The sequence below is a fragment of the Dysidea avara genome, chromosome 1, assembly GCF_963678975.1.
Source record: "Dysidea avara chromosome 1, odDysAvar1.4, whole genome shotgun sequence".
In the NCBI taxonomy this organism is placed as follows: Eukaryota; Metazoa; Porifera; class Demospongiae; order Dictyoceratida; family Dysideidae; genus Dysidea; species Dysidea avara.
In genome coordinates this window covers 8,912,758-8,919,120 of record NC_089272.1, presented here as the reverse complement: position 1 = coordinate 8,919,120, position 6,363 = coordinate 8,912,758, and positions in this window count along the sequence as shown.

Below are 6,363 nucleotides of genomic sequence, written 5' to 3'. Positions count from 1 at the left end.
AAGACGAAATGGCGCCACGACATGATGGAACAGTAGGAAGCATTGCAGACGTTTTTATTGGTAAAAGAAAGGACCTGTTAGATTTGGTGGATCCTGATCTACAAATTACTGAGGTTACTCCTACCTTTGGCCAATTTATCAAGTACTACATGCGCGATCGATCTGCTAGTGAATCTGGTGTGACAACAGTGACGTCAACGGTGATTCAGTCGAATGGTCAGTGCAGAAATGCGTTTCAAATCATGATGGCAGCACAAGCCGAACTCTGCAGTAAACAGTTACCAGATGTTAACCCCAATCCTCGAAATGGAAAAGAAAAACTTAGAAACGACGTTCTTTCATTCCTTGCAGCCAAAGGATGCAAGTGGAAAAACAGTTCAGAACTGGATTGTCTTACACTTGTGGTGCCTTGTTAGCAGACCTTCACTTGACTGGTAAACTTTCAAATGTACATGTACGAGATTTAAGATGCTATGACCCTATGGAGAAATTGTACTACTCATCAGGATGTAATGATCAAGTCTGCTACTACTGTAGTTGTACCAACAACTTGCACACCGTAGGAAACTCATATCCCATCTGCACCTCTAGTAAGAAGTCGAAAGACCCTGTATTAAAGCGAACTAAACTTTCATTAATATAGGTCTATGAATGTACATTGTACAATTTTATATGTTTTATGTATGACACAATTATTGTCTTTTAAAATACCTGGTATAAATAATGAATAATGAATAATGAACCTCCCTCCCGCCTTGCCATACAGCAAATTTCCTGATCTGAAACATAAAATTAACAATAAGTGGCCTAAGCTACACTGCCTCATGAACATTGTGACTGCTTTATTAGAGTAATTGACTGCTCTATTAGAGTATCTCGATCTTGTATGCAATTTCTTGAAGGGGGGGGGGCATTTGCCCCAAATGCCCCATCCTGGATCCGCCACTGAATTACTATTCATAAATAATAAGTTACAGCATACAGTACATACATATAATTGCTAGTCATAATCAATCAGTGAGTTATAGTGCATATATTACAATAGAAAGAAAAAAGAAAAGTTACGATAATATAGTTATACAATTAATAACTCACGTAGTTGATTAGTAAAATTATCTAGAGTAGCAGCTTCGATAGCAGAAATGGGTAGTAAATTCCAATCACGAAAGGATTTTGGAAAGTAACTATTATGATAAAAATTAGTTCTAGCAGTAGGTATATTGAAGTGAAAATAATGTTGAAATCTAGTGAAGGGTGTGGTGGTAGTGGCTGTAATATAGGTAGGTATTTCTAGTGAAACTGAATTGTGTAGTCCTTGGTATAAGATAGAGAGCCTTGAAATTTGTCTTCTAATGTTCAATGCAGGCCATTGCAATTCTGAAAGCATGCTGGTCACACTGTTTTCCCAGTTGTAGTTAGATTTTACCCATCTGGCAGCAATTCTCTGCACCCTCTCAATGGCTTGGATATCTTTAGATAAGTGAGGATCCCAGACTGAGGATGCATACTCTAGTTTTGGTCGAATTAGTCCCAGGTAGGCAGCGGATTTAACTGATTCATCACAATTATTTAAGTTACGTCTCACAAAGTTTAGTGACTTTATTACTGTGTAGAACCTCACAGGGAGTATAAACGCACAGATGCAATTACAATTAAGTGCTAGTTATAACAAAACATGCTGTGATAGTTGATCCTTAAAACGAGTCAAGTTGTCTATCATCACTAGTGGCTCAGGTAGCTCATTCCACAGTTTGGTAGCGGAGGGTAGGAAAGAGTTGGCAAAAGTCTCAGTTCTGATTCGAGGGATGATGTAACAACAGGGTTGTCCTCGTGTAACTGTGGTTAGTGGCAGTAAGTTTACAGTGGTTTCCACAAATTCTTTTTCAATTTTGTAGAACAAAATCAGTTTTAGGTAATTTCGTCTACTTGCTAATGTGGACCAAGAAAGATGATTCATCATGTTTGTGACACTGCTATACCGAAAATTATCATTCATTACAAAGCGTGCCATACTACGTTGTATTTTCTTTATTTGATAAGTTTGGCATTGTAGAAAGGGACACCACACTGGTGCAGCATATTCTAGAATTGGCCTGACTAGTGATTTATAGCAATTTGACTTTATGGCTTTTGGACACTGGTATATATTTCTTTGTAGAAACGCCTTTGCAGAGTTAGCTTTGGAACAGATATCATTGATGTGATCTTTCCAAGTAACATGGCTGTCAATAGTGGGTGGGGTCTATTCTACGGAACGAAACAGAACGGAAAGGGTTTTACTCTTTTCACCACCTTTCATAACCCTTACGTAATATTAAGCTCAAAAGCATCCAGACTTCCTACTGCTCTCTCTCTTCGACTTTAGGGCATGCATCTAGTAGTTGCCGCGAGTAGTCGACTTTAGGGGATGCGCCCAGTAGTTGCTGCGAGTAGTCGACTTTAGGAGAAGCGTCCAGTAGTTGCCACGAGTAGTTGACTTTAGGGGAAGCGTCTAGTAGTGTTAGCGTTAGGGTTAGGGTTAGAGTTCAGCTTTGGTTTCTTCTTCACCTTTAGGGTTAGGTTCTTCTTACTATATACAGCTTATTTCGTTAGTCACATTTTATATAAGATACAAAAGAAGGGAATCAAGGGAGCTAGCAGCGGTAGCATAATCGGTAGCATAATCGGTAGCACACTGGACCATCACACTTGGATCCTGGGTTCGATCCCTCTTCAATACTGCACTTTTTTTTCGCTTTTTTGGTTCACCGTTATTTTTCTAAGTTCTGTAGGGTTATGAAATAGGGTGAAAGAGTGATACCCGGGGTGGAACGGAACGGAACGGAATGATGGACTAAGCTGCAGAACGGAATGCTTTCTCAGATTGAAGCTAGCATCTTACCATTGCTGTACAAGTTATCAGTGGCACTTCCAGCAGGTAATCAAACGTACCCTAAGAAAGATAAAACGAATCTAAGGATCGATTGTGGGTTCTTGTTGGTTGTCACTAGTAACGAAGTACTATTTGTGGGAATAGCTGACTCAGTGTGTTCATCTTCGGATATATCAAGTAGGGAACGACTTGATTTTACTAGTATGTGAGTTATTTTTACTTACTTTGACTTTAGAATGTACAGTCTGAGGCCCAGCCTTCCTAATCGGCATAAATCAGTATGTGTATAGTTACACTACAAAGGAAATAAGTATGGTGACAAGCTGAATCAACTCAGTCTAAGCAGAATCTAAAGGAATTTTGTGCAGTGTGTTAGGAGCAAACATTCAGATACATCAAGGAGGCTATATTGTGTGAACATCAATGATTCATTGATGTTCATACAATATATTTAGTGGACTATTGCCAGATATCTCAGCCTGAGTACTGAGTTGAATTCTGGATGGGGTCTATTTTACAGAATGGAATGCTTTCTGAATCAACTTGCAACTTGGCTAGCTGCTATCATTGCTGAAATTGCATTTTATCAGTGGAACCTTCAGGAAAATGGAATAGGATTATTATAAAACATTAATTGATTGTTCTACTACCTGATAAATTAAGCAGGTCTCTTTAATTCATTTATTGCATGACCAAGGCAAGTTTTGTTACTACAATACAGTAACCGATTGGATGTCAGTTGTTTATGCTTATCTTGACAAGATAAATAGTTTAGAAGACCACTCAATTTCTTCAGTTTCAGAGGATTATATCCACAGAGAAATTAACTAGAAAGTTACTGGTGACATAAAAAGGCTAGGTGATCATGACTTTATTCAGTGTAATAAACAGAATAATATATGGTTGATTGAGTGAGGTATCACTTTCAGAATGTTCAGACGACCAGTGATGAGATGCATGGATTCATCGAATTTTTGTTGCGGTTGGAGACATTAAATATCCAAAAGCAAACTGACTGTATAATATTAATTCACTTTCTTTATATTTTCTCAAATTTGAGCCTGTATACAAATAATTGAATTTTCCTAGTCAATAGAAATCCTAGAATAAGATGGGAGAGAAACTTATCTTTGTTTACCTATACTGTACAACCAAGAGTTCATAATATTTGTATGGGGGAGAGTGTCTAACTCTCAGTATGGCCTGTACAAACACCCTGCTTAAAGTTCACCTTTCATCAAATCAATACCTTTACTGGGGATTAGGCATGAGGCTATTATGCTCCAAAAATTGAGCATTATGCTTTTGAGCAGTGCTCAAAAATTCACCTATTATGCTTTTGAGAATTGCCCATTATTCCCAAAATTATGCCACCATAATTGGCTAATTATGCCAGTTTATTGCTGTATCAGACCATTTTATTGATGTTTAAGATCCAAATAGTCTTGAATTCTTTAGCTGATTGCTGTATTAGAGTATTTCGTTTCAATGTGACTGCTTTATTAGAGTAAATAATATTCAGTGACTGCTCTATTAGAATTTCTGACTGCTCTATTAGAGTATCTCGATCTTTTTAAACGGAATTGTGCATGCCGAAGATTTTCCTACTGTTAAAGCTTTATAATCACCTGAAAATGCTAGCATAATTCTTGATTCCCACACATATCTATTATGCCAGAAATTATGCCGGCATAATCGCCGCATCCCTACTGGGGATAGAAAACTGTTGATTAGTGTTGCTGAAGGTAAGGCCAGGCCAAATTGATTCACAGTTTATCGTCCGGGATAATTGAAAAAGTCATGCGGGTGGGAGGTCATTTTTCATATTTCATAATTTTTTAACATGGAAAAACATTTAAAAAGTAGCTTCACACAGTTGCTAGCTACTTTAATAATGATTGCAGAGCTTATTTGTTTAAGTCACTGTTAATATGTTTATGCAATCTCTCTTTAGAAATTCATTTATTGAAGGTACTAACGAGTCCAGGCTGGGGATAATCGTCACGTTTGTTGTACACACCATGTTTTAATGTACAAAAACGAGTTCGGAAGCGTAAGCAATGATTATCACGTGAGAAATAATGAATTATGAAATTATTGCCCTATTCCTAAAAACCCATGCGGGCGGTGACGATAAACTGTGAATTAATTTGGCCTGGCCTAAAGCCTTTGTTCTGAAATAAGGCTGAGGTGTTACTTTAAGCAGGGTGTTTGGTGAATGCATTCAAGTTAGACACTCTCCACCTTATTATGAACTCTTGGTACAGCTTCAAAGGAAATGAAGAAAACATACAGATGAATCAATAAAATCACTACAATAAGGTGAATTACAGACTGGTGAGATCTTGGTTAATTAACGACAGTGGTTGGAGATTAAAAGTGTGGTAGCTTCTTGTTCTTAAATATGTTGCAAAGTGGAAGTACAAATCAAAATGGGATATCAATTTCATTATGAAAAATTTGTATACATAAATAATCTAACATTACTGTATTCATTTGTCCTCCACTTAAATATGCTACAACAGTACTAGTGTCAGTACATTGGCAGTGAGTCTACCTTGAAATCTCAACTCTAGAGTAGATCCAATACAGGACAGTCCACACTGTAACAAATACATGTGATCTCACTGTAATTTCACGGACCAGTTGGACTGGGAGTCACTTGAAAATAGATGAAAAAATTTAACCTGTTTTGTTTGAAGTGAAGCATGTGAAATGTTACACTTAAGAAATCCTAGGATTCTTAGGTGGTATGTAATTAATGTGAGTGTTCCATTTAAGGTCTGACTAGATACATTGAAATTACACACACATCCTGGTCCAAATCTCGTTTGCCTGGTGGCTACGGGCATGGTTTCACATGTGGCTTATAATTGAGATTTGGCTGATCTTGGAGTTTTGGCATTTAGCCTGATTCAAGGCTAGCAGTCAGACACATCCTTGAATTGTGCAACAAATAAAATCAGCTCACTATTGAATACGGCATTAGTCCACTGCACCAGCTGTTAATATATAAATAACTCCATGGATTCACTTCAGTGATGTTTGCAGAATATACCCTCCTTGTGGTCTGCCAAAATATTTGCTCCGCACACACTGCACAGAATTCTTCAAGTTTTAATTCAGCTGGCTCTTTCCTGTTACCAGTATCTTCCTGCTTGCTTTATTTGTACACTGACTTATGACTTGAAAGGCCGGCCCAGACTGTTTTCTAAAGTCTAAATAAGAAAAACAGCTCACATAAAGTTCCCTTCCGTAGATGAACCATGGATGAACATCACTGATACAGCTCATCCCACAATAATACTTCATTACTAATGACAACCAACAAAAACCCACAATCGATCTGTTAATTCTTTTTATCTTATGTTTAATCACCCACTGGAGGTGCCACTGCTAACTTATAAGGGCAGTTTCAGCAATGGTAAGTTGCAAGCTTCAATTTGTGAAAGTGTTCTGTTCCGTGGTTTAGTCCATCATTCCGTTCCGTT